This window comes from Uranotaenia lowii, chromosome 3 (genome assembly GCF_029784155.1).
Source record: "Uranotaenia lowii strain MFRU-FL chromosome 3, ASM2978415v1, whole genome shotgun sequence".
Lineage (NCBI taxonomy): Eukaryota > Metazoa > Arthropoda > Insecta > Diptera > Culicidae > Uranotaenia > Uranotaenia lowii.
In genome coordinates, this window is record NC_073693.1 from 19,914,517 (window position 1) to 19,931,604 (window position 17,088).

A 17,088-nucleotide genomic window follows, 5' to 3' on the forward strand; every position below is an offset into this window, starting at 1 on the left:
CAATTTTGCCCGGGCAATTTTGGGCAAAAACCCAAAAATTATAGAATAACAATCTGGAAGAAAACACTTGAAAAATTATAATTTTATAAAAATAATTCAGCAGGTTTTAATGGTACTTTAGGCTTCCATAGTATTGTCTGGTTTATTTTGTCAAAACTTGTATGATAGCTTTCGTTTTTGGTCGCAAAATAAAAAAAAAAATTGCTTAGCAATTTGAGTTTTTTTTTTGTTCGTTTTTGCTAATAAAGCGAAAAAAAACCGAGAAAATACGGGCATTTTTCAACAAAATCCGGGTAACCAGGTCATTCTAAACTTTTTTTGTTTATTTTTTAAATTTTGATTAGTTTTCCATAACTCTCAATGTCAGAAAGTCCAGAGCTGAAAGTAGAGATTAGCGAGTCTTGAATGTCGGATGTAGAAAGTCGAAAGTCGAATGTCCAAAATCAAAAGTCGAAAGTCACAAGTCAAATATCGAAAGTCAAAAGTCGAAAATTGAAAGTCGAACATCGGAAGTCGAGGTGGAAGTAGGAAATCAAAACTCGAAAGTTGAAAATAGAAAATCAAAAAATCGGAAGTCGAAAATCAAAAGTTGTAAGTCGGGAGTCAAAAGCCGAAAGTCAAAAGTTGAATGTCAAAAGTCGAAAACTAAATTCTAAAGTTGGAAGTCTAAAGTAAAAAATCTAAAGTCGAAAGTCCAAAGTAGAAAATTGAAAGTCGAAAGTCGAAAGTCGAAAGTAGAAAGTCGAAAGTCGAAAGTCGAAAATCTATAGCCTAAAATTGAAAGTCGAAAGTCGAACGTTTAGAATCAAGATTCAAAAGTCTAAAATCAAAAGTTGAATGTCGAGAGTCAAAATTCAAAAGTCGTTAGTCGAAAGTCGAAAGTCAAAAGTCGAAAGTTGAAAATCAAAAGTCGAAAGTCATTAGTCGAAAGTCATTAGTCGAAAGTCGAAAGTCGCAAGTCAAAAGTCGAAAGTTGAAAGTTGAAAGTCGGAAGTCGAAAGTCATTAGTCGAAAGTCGAAAGTCAAAAATCGAAAGTTGAAAGTCGAAAGTTGAAAGTTGAAAGTTGAAAGTCGAAGATCGAAAGTCCCATGTCTTTCATCGAAAATCGAATGTTAAAAGTCGAAAATTTAAAGTCCAACTTCGGAAGTTGGAAATCAAAACTCGAAAGTCAAAAATCGAAAATTGAAAGTCTAAAGTCGAAAGTCGGAAGTCTATAGTCGAAAGTCTAAAATCGAAAGTCGGAAGTCGAATGTCGTAAGTCGAAAGTCGAATGTCGAAATTCGAGAGTCTATTATCGAAAGTCATAAATCGAAAGTCCAAAGTCGAATTCGGAAGTCGAAAGTCTGAAGTCGAAATTCGAAAGTTGAAAGTCTAAAGTCTAAAGTCGAATGTTTAAAGTCGAAAGTCGAAAGTCGAAAATTGAAAGTCGAAAGTTGAACATCGAAAGTCGAAAAGTCAAAAGTTAAATGTTGAAAGTTGAAAGTCGAATGTCGAATGTCAAAAAGACGAAAAGTCAAAAGTTAAATGTTGAAAGTCGAAAGTCGAATGTCGAAAGTCGAAAGTCGAATGTGAAGTCGAAAGTCGGAAGTCGAAAGTCGAAAGTCGAAAGTCGGAAGTCGAATGTCGGAAGTCGAAAGTCGAAAGCCGAAAGCAGAAATTCGAGAGCAGAAAGTCGAAAGTTGAAAGTCGAAAGTCGAAAGTTGAAAGTCGAAAGTCAATAGCCGACAGTCGAAAGTCCAAGTAGCAAATTGCCAGTCGGAAATCAGTAATTGAAAGTCGAAAGTCGAAAGGTAAAAATCGAAAGTCGAAAGTCAAAAATCCAAAGTCGAAAGTCGAAAGTAGAAAGTTGAAAGTTGAAAGTCGAAAGTCGAAATTTGAAAGTAGAAATTCGAAAGTCGAAAGTCGAAAGTCTAAAATCGAAAGTCAAAAGTCGGAAGTCAAAAGTCAAAAGTCGAAAGTCGCAAGTCGATAGTCGAAAGTCAAAAGTCGAAAGTCAAAAGTCAAAAGTCAAAAGTCAAAAGTCGAAAGTCTATAGTCCTTAGTCTAATGTTAAAAGTCGAAAGTTGGAAGTCGAAAGTCGAAAGTCGAAAGTCGCATGTCTTTCATCGAAAATCGAATGTTAAAAGTCGAAAATTTAAAGTTGGACGTTGGAAATCAAAATCGAAAGTCGAAAGTCGTTGTTGAAAGAAAAAAGTCGAAAGTTGGAAGTCGAAAGTCGAAAGTCACAAGGCGCAAGCCGCAAGTCGCAAATCGAAAGTCGAAAATCGAAAGTCGAAATTCGAATGTAGAACTGTCGAAAGTTGATAGTCGAATGTCAAGATTTGACACATTCCAAGAATCGTGAGTTAAAAACTAAGAGTGGACTGTTGAAGTTCAAGCTTGTATCAAAAATCGAAAGCTTAATATCAGCGAGTAACATCTTAGTTTCGATTGTCGAAATAAACTCGCGATACAAGAATTGAAAGTCAAGAGTCGAATGCTCAGAGTCAAAAATTGATAGAATCCAGAACCGAAGACGACAACTCTGAGTTGAGAGTCAAAAGTCTTCAGTTGAAATTTTAGATCGGAGAATCGATTATCGGAAACAGAAAGTGCACGAGGCGAGAGCTGAGAATAAAGACTCTTGAGTTGAATATGAAGATTCAAGACTCAAGGATAAAGAGGTTGGTCGATCGAGAGCCCAGAATTGAGAGTTTATTGAGAGATTATTGAGTTAAACATCGAGCGTAAAATTGAGAGTAGGGTATGAAGAGTTGAGAGTCAATTGTAAAATAAAAACCAAGAACCGAGAGATAACAAGAGAGAAAAAAGAGAATTGAGATTCAAGAGTTTTAAACTGAAAAGCTCGAGTTATGAAACGACAGTCGAGATTTGAGATCGAGGTACCGTAAAACGGGGTAACTTTGACCAACAATAAATTTTTGCACATTATCATCAATAACTCAGTCTATAGTTTGAAATTTTGAAAACTGTTTTCTACTTTTGAAAGTCTATTAATTTAATATCAAATCGGCAAAATTAGGTTTGTATTTTAAATTTTTTCTGTTAGAAAAAATTTCAAAATCTTAAAATATCTATTTTCCAAGGCTTGCAAACAAACAGCTTTCCTGATGAACCCAAAAAGCATTCAGAAGCTAACGAGTTGTTGAATGTGAAAGAACTACTTTTTTTTCTTTGTATATGTATAGTTATAGTGCTATTTTAATAGTCATTTAGTGATAATTTTTTTATATTTAAAAAAATAGTACATTTTCCAAGAGTAAGCCCGTATTGGAAAAATCAAATGGTAAACTTTGAAGAAAAAATTAAAATAGAAATAGAAGGAGGGTCTAGAGGAATGTGTGAAGGTAAAATTTTATTTGTATTTTGTGACTCAAACTATTCAGCAATTATTTTAATTTTTGTCCCTTAATGTATGCACCATAATAGTAATTTGTTCGATTACGAATGTTTTCAAAAGAAAACATTGAAAAGCAGGATAAAATTGATAAACTAGCATTTGTAAATATTATGAAGGTGTTTTGAATCCTTTATGATTGAGAAAACTTGTTAAAGCCGTCAAAATAGAGACTGATCAATGTAACCCCAAAACATCAAATTCAAAACAGAGACGAAATCGATTCATTGTTGTTTTAAGGGATCTAATAAATTTCTGCAACCATGTTTACGTTCATTGGAATCCAGTACTGATTTTAAAAATATGAAACATGCCACACTCCTTTTACTAGAAAAAATAATCGAAAAATATTGAAAAAAGTGATCAATTTTACCCCAGATTACGGTTTCTTACCAAGGTTGCCAAAATCACAGAAAAATCTGTGTTATCACAGAATTTTGAGCAAAATTTCGTCACAGAAATTTTTAAAATTTTCACAGAATTTACAGATTTTCTAAATTTTGTGCAGATTTCCAAAATAATAATTTTTTTTGGTCATTTTCGACTTTTTATTTCTGACTGTAATTCATGAAAATATGAAAACAAGGTAAGGTAAATTGATTTTTTTAAATTAAAACTGTAAGAAATTTTCAATTTGTTGATGTTTGCCATGATTTTCCTTTGAACCTAATAGAAAAAGCGTCACAGAAAACCGTCACAGAATTTTAGGTTCAAATCACAGAATTCAAGAATTTTTTTTGTCAAAAACACAGATTTTTTTTCGGCAACCTTGTTTCTTACTACTTAAGTGGATTCTGTAATCGAACATCGTCTGAAAATCGTACTTTTTAAATCTTGATTTTACATTACGGAACTGTTTAAAACTTTTTTCTAACATTTTGCCGGTGTAAACTACAGTCCGATGATTATTGCAAAAAAAAAAACAAGTTTTTGCGTCATACAATAATTAATAAATCAAACGATTTAGATGTAGATGATATTCTTTGATTATGACTATCAATTGTAAATTCTTTATTTGATTAAATTCGTTATTCGAAACGGCTCATACCTTGAATCCATCAATTTTAAAAGCCATAGTTTATGTTTTCTGTTTTCTCTACTTGAAATTAGTAACCAGAAGGTGCGGTGGGAGCGCACTGATCGATTGGGACACATGGATCTCCAAATTCACCATTCCGGACGTAGCCATCTTCGCAGACACACTCCTCCTGGCACCGAATGCATAGGGTGACAAGCGTTAACTGAGGTTGAGCGCACGTATTGTGGCCACAGGCGCAGGCCAGGTGTTCATTTTTACCGCATTGCTCTGAAAGGAAATCAAATTCGTAATCACATTTTTTTTTATAATTTTAAGCTAAATAATCGTTGAAAATTGTTTACTTACTCACTGAAGTTTCTTGCGGTTTGGCGCAAGGACCACAAAGTACGACGCCTACGAAAAAAAAATAAGCACCACTGATAAACGTGGCAGATTCATGATGATAACTGGCCAAAGCGTAGAATTAGTCGACGTGTGACCTGTTTGGTCGAGCTTTGAAGCAAAACTATCATCATCTGCTCAAAGCATATGCTTCTGTTTAAATTTTCATTAAGCTTTGGGTTGGATGATTTCCAACAGAGAAAAGCTATAGTTGAGGGATTGGTTTTTAAACGGTGCCTTATCAACACTGTAGTAATAGACTGAGTCGATTTGGGGTCATTTTCGAATTTCTCAAACCCTGGGGTCTCAAAAGCTTCGTTTTGGTCCAAAACTCATCCATGATTTTTTGCAGAATTTTTAAGTAACGTTTACATGAGTAAATTTGGACTTTTAGGTTTGTATGGGAAAATTGAATATTTTGTACTGAAAAATCAACATCATTTTTGTTTCTTCTGTGCAACCGAGCCTGCTTATGGTTTTTGTGCCAATTTATAAATTTCCTACAGGAAATTTTCCGCTGAACAACTTTGTTGAATATCATAGCTTCGTATCTTTTTAGACAAAAAAGTTATTAGCTCTTTACCAGGTGTATGTTTTTTGGCATTGATAAGCAAGAAATTCAATTGACACCACTGCTGGGTGCCTAGCGTAGTATTGCAAGACCACTTTTCATGCCATACTTCGTGGGGCACAAGCAGTGGTGTAATTGAATTCATGATTTATCAATCCAAAAAGACATACACCTGTTAAACAGCTAATAACTTTTTTGTCTAAAAAGATACGAAGTTATGATATTCGACAAAATTGTTCATCGGAAAATTTCCTGTAAGAAATTTATAAATTGGCACAAAAACCATAAGCAGGCTCGGTTGCACAGAAGAAACAAAAATGATGTTGATTTTCAAGTACAAAATATTCAATTTTCCCATACAAACCTAAAAGTTCAAATTTACTCATGTAAACGTTACTTAAAAATTCTGCAAAAAATCATTAATGAGTTTTGGACCAAAACGAAGCTTTTAAGACCCCAGGGTTTGAGAAATTCAAAAATGACTCCAAATCGACTCAGTCTACTGTAGTAACTCGATAACGACACACGGTAGTTTAGAATATACGGTGTTGAATGTTGATTCACTAGCTAAATAGTCCGTTTCTCTACCCATGACTTTTTAACTTAAGAGCGACACTAAATTATTCATTATATTCCAGGTTTTCAAACTTAGTATTGAATATCAAACGATCTCATTTAGATTAATTTCCCTTTTCTTCTCTTCTGAAGAAGCAACATTCGTTACTAAAAAATACTTCTTTGCAACTGTCCTGAATGGGTTAAAAGAAGAAAGGGTACCAAAATAAGCAAAAAAAAAGAAAATTTGTTGAAACACAGAAACAACCAAAGGTTCAGCGAACTGCACGAATGGTTACAGTTCAGCGGAACTTTCTGGAGTCTGGAGGTGATCGAAAAATTGATATAAAGATAGTCCACGTAATGTGGATCCAACAGGGGTTTTTTTTTAATATTTTCAATTATGGACTTCTACACGCAGAGAAAACTTGGATTTTGATACAAAACAAAACTGACTTTGATTCAAAACATTCAGTTTTTTTTAATCAAGCTCCTATTTTCTTTGAATCAATGAATTATCGTTCTGATTCAAATGAATAATTTTTGAAAGAAAGAAATAATTTTTTGAACTGAATAATTTTGGACTTTGATTTTAAACAAATTCTTTGATTCAAAAGAAATTTGTTCAATTGCACATTTCGTTTAAAACAAAGTAAATTTTTTTTCAACCAAAAAAAAATTGTTTTCAACAGAAAGGAATAATTTCTTTAAATTAAAATTTTAAACTTAGAAGATATTTTGGATTGAGCAAGAACCGAATTTCGAATAAAGTTTGTCCGGTTGTGTTGAAAATCAAAACTAGTGAATAGAGATAGCTTTTTAGGAGGATTCAGGATGAAGAATGGTAAGTATGTGTTAATCCATTAATCAAAAAGTGAATGTTTATGATTTTATATAAACTCTTGCATTGTTACAGGACCACGGCTGATTCCGCCCCAAATCCAGCGGTCTGATTATCTTCGGTCCGATCTTTAGCGGCAATCACCAGTTGGATGACCTCTAAAGCTAGCAACTGGAGCTGCTTCCGGAACTCTATTAAGCGGCCCAAAAAGAATGCCCTCAGGCCAAAATTAGGACCGGATGATTCAATTACAGTGAACCAGTGTTAGTGTTAATTTTGTGAATAAAAATATGAATTTAAAATGTAAATTCTTTCTTTTTATTATTCAAAATTTCTTATACGAACTTAATTAAGACAACAGAAAATATTTCTTCCAATTGGAATAAAAGGAAAATGTGTAGCCGTAAACTGTCCGATCCGGTGCAAGCGTGTCGCTTATGCGCCACCCTTGAAGGGACGACACACCAAGATTAATTTGCCCGGCTGAGACTCTCCACAAGGCGAGTCCTTATAGCTCTTCCAAAAGGTCAGAAGGATCGAGACAGTTCGACTTGCCAAAACCAGCAACCGATGAACTCGAGGTTAACTCGGCCAACTCTCAAAAATATTCAAAACCCTGAAACTTTACATAAAAACCTCCCAGTAGAAATCACTCATACCTGATAAATAATCATCATTGGTCCACGAAACTACTCATCACCAGATGGCGGCAGCGAGTGGAAGTTGCCAGAGCTAAAGATTCAAACATTTGAATTGAAAGTGGACACGTTTCGCGAAGTGATGGAATTCCAAATCATCAAATTAAAACTCTTAGGTAGGCTTGATGATAATAGTTCTGTATCTTGTATTCAGAAAATAAACATTTCAATTTTGGAGTGATAACAACTAATTTTCATTTTGCTTGTTCATTTTGGTAAGTATAATGTAATGCAGTTGGATTTATTCATAGCGCTAAAATACTTCTTCTTATTTACATCTTATTTCTAGCTAGCCTACCAGTGCGTGCGATTCTCTCTAACTATCTCTACCGTGCAGTGCTCTACTCAGCCAATCAGGAACGATGATGGATAGCTTCTCCCGCTGGAGTTTACGTGGTCATCCGTAACTCGTGTAACGAATGCATTCGAATTTTGTAATAAATATTTTAGATCATGATCATGGTTATTCTGTTCGGTCTTCGGCCGATGCAAAATTCAGGACTATATATATAGATTTTTAATGTGACATAATTTATGGTTCAAAAGGGTTTGCAAACAGCAGATTCGGGCGTCATTGGCCTCGCCAAGATTAATGCAGGGAATTCATTAATATTTCGGATGAATCATAGAATTAGCGGAAGCGATTAAAATTGTTGAGATCGCATTCCGAGCGAAACAATTTCGCTGCAATAATTGCGTTCTTTGCGGACGCTCTCTATGGGAGGGAAAGGCAAATACAAAATCATCACAATTGTTTCGACTCACCATGTGCTCTGCGAGAATCATACCTTCTACCGCTCGGCTCGATCGACTGGATGGAGCGGATGACGTCACGGCTGCGATGACGGGCGATGATGACGATGCGGCTTCTCGTTCAGTGGTGATACTGCTGCGGTTCCTTCGCTCCTGGTTGAGCGGAGTTGAATTTCGATGATGCGATGGTCCTTCCCCGTGTTGGTGGTCACTTCCGGATTTCCCTCTCGGGCGCAACATAAGACCCTCTTGTAGAACAGAGGTTCAGGGTACTGGGTTCGACCTCGAACCGGAACGTGACGGAACCACGCGGACGGTTTCCGATGTGGGCAGGCTGATGTTTCGGAAATTGGGTAACCGAGCTTAGGTTAGCGGGTCGCTCGGCTTCGGCGTCTTGCCGAAGAAATCTGGATGCGTGTTAACGGCGTGTTCTGAAGCTGCTGCGAACAAATAATGTGCCTTACGGCAACGGGGTTAGCACTGACACGGGCACGGTATAACGCACGTCTTTACCTGGCCTAATTTCGATAAGCACGCACTTTGACCTATCATTAATTGGTGTAGCCTAAAGCGATGGGCTACACAAGAAAAAGAATATTAATTTTCAGTTTTGAAATCCAATCACTATCATCTCATGTACCTTTTCTGAAGGAAAGGTAAAACTCGATACGCGGTCAAAAAGGCGCACTTCCACGCACATTCACTACCCAGATCAAAGTGATTTGTGGAGTGCAGCCTCAGATCAGGGCAAGTGATCCCGGTCGTTGACCTAAGCAGGAAATACGTTTTTCCCGAGCGATCTTTAGAAAAACTTCGGGATTTTGGTTACTTAAGATCGTCGCTCGCTCATTGGTTGGATTCTGGATCTTGCCCTCTCAATCCAAACCTTATGAAACATTAAAAGGAAACGGCTTGAGGTGAATAAGCCACGGATCTCAATCTTCGAACATAAGTTCGATGAAGACATCGAATCGAGCAGTTCCAATAGACTACATGAAGGCGCCAAACCGATACCTTGAATCGGTTTGTGGAGATCGAAATTTTCAAATGGTGCAACTGCTACATAACACCAGACTTGTTTCACGAAAATTTGGTTTCAGAAGGAAACCAAATTTTCGTGAGGGGAAAACCAATTGAAAATTTTACTAACTAATCAAATACTATGTACAAAATAAAAACTAGAACTATCCTAAATATTTACAAAATCCATTCATTCGAAAGGTTCACCATAAAAGGATGTAAACATTCACATCTTGACTTTTCTCTTAAGCTATTTGGCTTTCTTGGTTTCACAATCATTTCACATTACACATGAATCTCATTCACTGAGAATCCAAACCCAAATACTTCATTACTATGGTCCATTGGCTCTGAAAACTTCAAACAATTTTGAAACACATAATTTCGCACCAATCTCCCATCTAGCGTAATGATTATTCTTCATATATTTAACCCCAAAACAGGTAATTCCGTAAATCAACCCCAATCAATTGTTTGGGAAAAAATTCTTCACAGAATATACCGCAGATCACTTTCCTAAGTGATTAACTAAACACTCCTACTGAAAGGGAAATCTCATTGTTTTCGACTGGAACCCCAGTTTTCCAACTGGTCAAATAAGTCGAATCTGGTAAAAGAAATCCCACTTGAACATACTACCGTTCAATGATTTAACCCCGAAATCAACATTTCGGTTAAACGAACACTTCCACAGTGAACTTTCTTCAAAGCCTCAATCTTTCAATTGCGACATTTGCATCGAAAAACTTTCGATTAATTTCATACGCAACTGAACATGCGTACCGCATACCCTTAATCCCAACAGCTAAAATCCCAAAACACAAAAACCAAGTTGGCCGCACGGCCGCGAGAAACGTCAAGTTGCAAATGTAAACAATCAGAAAAGTGTCGAATTTTAATGCGTTTTTCGTTTCCGTAACATTTTCGGTATTTAGAAAGGTTTTTTCCACAGAAAATGTATCCAAATTTTCAAACCGGTACGAAAATTATCTAAAAGTGAAAATGCGGTGAGTTATTGATGTTTGTTTGCTTAGTTTTAGCACGAAATGACCGATTCGCTGGTGGTCTGGAGAAACAGTGATGGCTGGAATTATTGTTGGAATCTACCATTCAACGAAATGGTTTCAATCTGGAATGGCCTCCTTGACGACGGATCCGGATTTGACCCAAGGAGACTGCTATCGTTCCACAGGTAAGGCTAGAGTACTGATTTTAATTTTCTTCTTTGTTTTTTTTTTTCTCTTTCAGGTAAAACCATACGACTGGACAATATTGCCGGATGAATCATCGAAGTTTCCAGTTCTCGATGCTGCAACCTGATGGATGATGGTCGGTTCCCGGTTTGTTTTCCTTACGAACAAGAGACGTCCTGCTACTTTGTTCGACTGATGACTCGGAATTGCTATTGGACTCCTCCTTCCGTGGTTCGGGAACAGTTATTCGGAATCACTATTGGGCTCCCCCTTCCGTGATTCGGCTTGGTGCCAATCCAACTGGCGAAATCGGTTTCCGAGTTCCGAAATCTGGATTCACGATGACTCAGCATGTACCATTGTTTTCGAACGGCATCACGGGCATTGTTGGAATCCAGCACCCGACGAGATTTTTGTTCCCATCCTAAAATAATCTTTTTCAAGACGGGACCGAAACTACCCCAAGGATACTGTTATCGATCCAAAAGCAAGATTTGGTAAACAGATACTAATTTCCCTCTTTTTCTTTTAGGTACACCCCGGCGATCGGATGCCCATGCTCCCGGCTGAATCCACGAAGTTTCCCGTTGCTGCAAAATGATGAGTTGTTGGTTCCCGATTTATTTTCTCCACGACCAAGGTTCTGTTGATTGGATCCACTGATAAATCTTGCGGTCACTCCTGGACATACACCCGACCGTGATTTGACTTGGTACCAATAAAACTTGCCAACGGAACCAGCTTTGTTATGCGCTAGTGTTCTCGAAAGAAACCTATGGGCCAAACTAATGTCCCTCGACGGATAGCTTGTTAAATTTGCTTCCTTTGGTCTTGTTCTCGAATGGGAACCGTCGTAATCTGGAAGCTAAAACACGACCAGACGAAGGCATCTTTCCGGTTTCCGAATTGCCGAAACTGCGCTCACGCTGACTGTCGGAAAGCAAAGAAAAACGCTGTACTTTTTCGCCGTGCAGGTACGGTTGTTTTTGAAAGGGCTCTTGGAAGGCTGGAACCGACAATTCGACGAAGATACGTCCCGATTGCCACCACCTGCACCCAAACTGGCTGTCAGATAGCCGAAGACTAAAATGCTCTGCATTTTCACGTGGTCAACTCCACGTTAATACTGAACCTTAAACAAAACAAAATAATCTAAAAATTTAAATATTCAACCAAATTCAAAATAATACCAAGGAAAATAAAACAACTACAAACTAATATATACAAGTTAAATCTTCCACCTAGTTACGTAAGGTACTCGATGTTGGATCTAAGGACCAATTGTAACTTTAGAATATAAGGGAAGAAAAATTCTGTAAGTGGGAAAAACAAACCACATTAATTTTAATACTAACATTAGGTTAAGATTGTGAACTATTGCTAACATTACTAAAAAATAGAACTATTGAGAAAAAATGAGAAAGGTGATGAAAAATTAGGTTCAGGTTAGGGAAATTGTGCGTAATGCAAGCTTTGCCACCTATTTCTCATTTCCAACCTTTTTTTTTATGTACAGGGCCGTCGCGACCGGTTTTTTTTTTGTTTTTGTAGGCGCGAGTATCTTTTTTGTTAGGCGCGATTTTCGTTTTTTTTTTCGCAGGCGCGATCCTTTTTTTCCCCACTTTTCACGGTGTTTTGCTGTTCCCAAAACTTCTTAGATCAAATTTTCAAAAGGTTGTAGCCAGCTCGATTAACTAGGGTTGCTCAACATCGTCTTTACGGACTTCTGAGTCTGAATGCGATCAGCGTCCGGGTTTCCCCACCGCCGGACTCCCGCTTTAACTTCCGAAATATCGTACTCCTCATCAACGTCATCGACTCCGAGTTTCTGGTTAGGTAGGTCATCGTTCTAACGGTGTACCGAAGAACTCGCTCTTACATTCTGGTCGAGGGGAAGGCAATTGGCTGATACTTTATGAAAAATGATTAAGTCGTCTTAGGACGTTAGCAGAAGCACTCGTTAGATAACCGATTGTAAGATCGTAAAGATATTTTAAGTCGCCAGTGCCGAAGCAACTGGTGCATTGTCTGTTCTTTTACTAGAACTTCATAGCTAGAATACGTAGTTCTCTGAACTCAGGATAGTTCAAGAAGGATTTGCAAACTTTTTTAAAAATTTGCAATGAAAAACCCCCAATCTTTTTCCCTCTGGGGTCTCTAGATCGTAGCAGTGACTTCCGACTACACGTTTCACGACTGCCTGGATGTACTTCGGAGCTAGTTTCCCGCAATACCCTTTCCCCTTGTCCGACTGTTCGGTATTCTTCTTCAGGACCCTCTCCCCTTCCACATACGTAGCACAGTTCGCGTTAGACCTCAAGTTGTAGTACGATGAATGTTTCTCGTAGGCACGTTTCAGATTCTTGCGGACATCCTCAAACAACTTCTCTCTCTCTTCCGGTTGTAACAGGCTACTGCACGCGTTCGTGTCCCTCAGGTGCCGATATTCTTTCCCGTCTTCTACTTTATTCCGGCCGAACATCAGGAAATATGGAGAATAACGCGTGGCTTCGTGGACAGAATTTCGCACAGCGTTCGCGATCGTTTGGACGTTATTCGCCCACTCCTTATGATCGGTTTTAATAGACGCACGAATGGCGGTCGTGATAACGCGATTTACTCTCTCTGAATCGTTTACCTGCGGGTGATAATTCGGCGTTCTCCAATGAGTAACGTTGTACCTTTTGAGCAGACTCTGAAATAAATTTGACGCGAATTGAGTCCCGTTATCCGACAGCACGACTTCCGGTACTCCAAAAAGAAGAAATAGGGAATTTTCCACGAATTGAACTAATGATTCCGCGGTTGCTTGTCGAAATGGTTGAACCATTACGAACTTGCTAAAAAGGTCGGTGACTACGAGCAAACATGTGCTTCTACTTTTCCCTGAAGCAGGTAATGGACCAACATAGTCCATGGTTAAAAATTGCCATGGATACTCGGCAATCTTTTTCTGCGTAGACATAGGCGGTGTAGTATTTTTGTTGGTAGCTTTGCTTGTCTGACAGACCAAGCAGAACTTACAAAGTTTTCGAACTTCAGAGCTCATGAGAGGCCAGAAATATTTTTGCTTCACAGCTGCGAGGGTCTTTTCCGCTCCGAGATGAGCTTGATTGTGGATTTCCTCTACGATTTCCTTGCGAAACGGTTTCGGTGGATACTTCTTCCACATAAATCGTGCGTCTTCTAACCTTCCCTCGGTTTTAACATATTTTATGATCTCCCCGTCAACAACGCGAAAATCGGGATACTTTTGAGGATCTTTGATGATGTTTTCTAGAAGGATCTGGTATTCGTTATCGATTTGCATGGCCGAAATGGCATCGACTGACCTCGACAGACAATCGGCTAGGACATTACTTTTTCCCTTACGGTACTCAAGTTCAATGTCATAAGACTGTATCTTGAGAGCCCACCTTAGGAGTTTAGAGTTCCCCGTTTCAACGCCCATTGTGAATAGCCACAGCAAACTACGCGCGTCGGTCACGATTTTGAATCTCGTCCCCTCCACGTAGTGCCGGAAATGCTCGATGGCTAAGAGAACTCCAAGACACTCTTTCTCCACTGCTGCATACCTCCGTTGTGTGCTACTGAGCTTCTTGCTGAAGTAGGCCACGACTCTAGTGTTCCCTTCGACTACTTGAACAAGGGCCGCTCCTACCGCGTTGTCCGAAGCATCCGACTCGATGACGAAAGGGTGACTAAAATCAGGATTACCCAGGATAGGTGCCGAAACCAGAGCTCCTTTTAGCTCGGTGAACGCCTGCTCTGCTTGCTCAGTCCAGGAGAACTTAGATTTAACCTTTTTCAGTAAATCTGAAATCGGTGCGACAATCCTACTATAATCTTTTATGAACCGCTGATAAAAGCCCGCCAACCCTAGCAAACGGCGGATATCCTTGACGGATCTTGGTCGTGCGTAATCTAAAATAGGACCGATACGCGAATTGTCTATCGAAACTCCCTCGTCCGTTAACAAATACCCCAAGTAGGTCACCTGCTTTCTACAAAAGCGGCTTTTATCCAGCGAAATGGTCAAGTTGGCCCCCGAAAGTCTCCCAGCAACAATTTTTAAAAGCCTGATGTGCTCGCTGAACGTGTTCGTTGCGATGACGATGTCGTCCAGGTATACGAACACGTGGGGTTCCAAATCGAATCCAATGACTCGTGACATTAGTCGACACATGCTGAAAGGTGCGTTGGTCAGTCCGAAAGCGCAAACTTTGAACCTCCAGAGACCCTGACTAGTGCGGAAAGCCGTGTAGTCTCTCGATTCCTCCTTCAAGGGAATCTGGAAGTAGGCGTCCTTCAGGTCCACCACCGAAAAATATTTGGCCCTTCCCAGTTTGTGGAATATATCGCTCATTGAACGCATCGGGTACGAGTCCTTTTTTGTAAGCGCGTTTATCTTCCTAGAGTCCAAACAGATTCGCAGCTTCCCATTGGATTTCCTCACCGGAACTAAGGAACTCGCCCACTCGCTCGTGCATTCCTCGATCGCATCCATCTTCTTATACCTTTCCAGTTCCGCGTCCATTTCCGTTTGGATTGCTGGAGAGCATCGGTACAATGCTTGTCGGATCGGTTTTGCGTCTTCTTTAAGAATTATCTCATGCTGCAAAACATGTGTCCTGCCTAAGCGGTGCTCGGTGGTAATCGGAAACTCCCGGACAGTGTTCACCAACAGTGCTCGCTCCCTAGGGGTCAGGTCGTGTTCCGTTTCGATGGTTTCAGGCGTAGTTTTCGATGGCTCTGGTAGTTCAAGCGCTGGAATATCCAAGGTATCGTCGGGGTCTGATTGTCTTAAAACAGGCAACGTTTCAATAGGGCACAGTGTGATGTCGACTACCCCTTCCTCGGCGTGCTTCCTATCTTCGCTCTGTAGAACCGCTATCTGCTCGTAACCGTCTCTCCCTTCAATCATTGGCTGGATACCGAATGATTTCCAGAAGTCATACCCCAGTATCAACTTCCGGCAAACCTGTGGTACCACCAGCGTCGGAATCACTCGCGTAGTCCCTCGAAATTCAATCGGCAGTTGGACGAACCCTAAACACTCGTGAACCGTCTTGTCTGCCGTGACAATCTTGAGTGGGCTTTGGTGAAGTCGTAGACCGTTTTTCTCCGCGATGTCCGTTATGCTGGTCACGCTTATGCTCGCCCCGGAATCGAGAAGTGCGTCGTAGTCGTTGTCGAAGATTCTCACCGTCACGTGTGGGCAAGTTTCGGTTTGCACCCTTACCTCACACACACGCGTAAAAGGATCGTCGAACATCTTTTGGCTGGGAACTGGTTCTTTGGTCGGAATGCTATTGTTCCCTTTATTGCATCCCTCCTCTAGTTTCCCGTTCGAGACTTCCGAGGATGGCTGTCGCAGAAGGTCGACGTCTTACCCGGATTCCCGCAGATGTAACAGAATATCCGTTTCTCCTCCCTACAGTTCCTCCACAGATGACCAGGTTTCCTGCAATTCCAGCAGTAGGCTTCTGGTCTGTCCGTAGTCCTTGCTGAGGCCTGAGCAACTTCCTTGCCCACCGTCTTCTTGTCGTACGCGATTGGTCCTTTGCGTCTATCCTGGAATCTTCCATTGACTTCGTTGACTTCCTCCGTTCCTGAGTATTCCGAATAAGTGTGGTCAGAATTCTCGGCAGTTTCGATGTGGTGTAGATTCGGTTTTACTACGCCTCCCCGACAGCTTTGCAAAGCAGGATCGTTCGCATCAATTCGGTACGCATAGTACTCCAGTTTCCCCAGACTGTCTATCGTCCTCAAAGATAATCTCGACCTGTAGTGTGGCCGCATGTTTTCGAAGATGACCTGGAATAAACTGCTCTGGCTCATCGGCTCCGAGAGAGTCATGTTTAGCCTCTCAATCTCCATTTTAAAGGAAAGAAAGGTTTCGTTCCTTTGTTGCTTCCTTTCGTGAATCTTCTGCCGGTTTCCCCAGTCTTTACCAGGATTTCCATACATATATCTTATGTTCTCTTCAAATTCTTGCCAGCTCGTGAACTCGTCTGCGTAGCACAAGTACCAATCATATGGTTCGCGCCTTAAGATTGTATGAACCCTTTGAAGCAAAACGTCCTCGGCGATCCTGTCCATCTTCGCCAATCTCCGGACTTTGAGAAGAAAGTCCTCCAACGATCGGTTGCGTGAATCGCCATCGAAGGTCAGATGCCATTTCTCCATCCGTCTATCAGCGTTTTGGATTTCAGCATCACTGATTACCCGCTGTTGTCTGCCACGTCTGACCTCAACAAACGCGTCTTCCTCCGAAGAACTGCCGTCCAGTTCGGTAAATTGACGTCGGTTTCTCGTCCTTCGATCCTCCGACCAAGGACCACGCTGAACTCTGGGAGTTCTACCGTCTGATCTCCTTGGATTCCCGTACATAAGACGATGTGGAATTTCGTCTTCAGTTTCGTCTGGTATTTGCCGAAGTTGACTCCCTGGATACCCACGTTGCTTTACCGGTTTCTGCTCCTCCCGTCTGTCATAATTTGGCTGAGTCCACTGGTCCTGCTGCGATTGTGGATCCGTTCTAGTCTGCTCTGAAACCATCTGTGGTATTTTTACCGACTGTCGTTTTGGGTTCTCGCTCTTATCACGCCACGTGTCTAGTAGCTGCTGCTCAAGGTC

At 40.1% G+C, this 17,088-nt stretch overlaps 1 long non-coding RNA gene across 1 annotated transcript; it reads right to left on the reverse strand.

Moving 5' to 3' along the window:
- Positions 1–4,360: 4,360 nt before the first annotated feature.
- On the reverse strand, positions 4,361–5,277 carry LOC129758304 (uncharacterized). Its single transcript, XR_008739941.1, has 2 exons — positions 4,783–5,277; positions 4,361–4,704 (listed from the first exon to the last, which is right to left on the reverse strand). It is a non-coding gene; the product is annotated as an uncharacterized LOC129758304 (long non-coding RNA).
- Between the last annotated feature and the right edge of the window lie 11,811 nt (positions 5,278–17,088).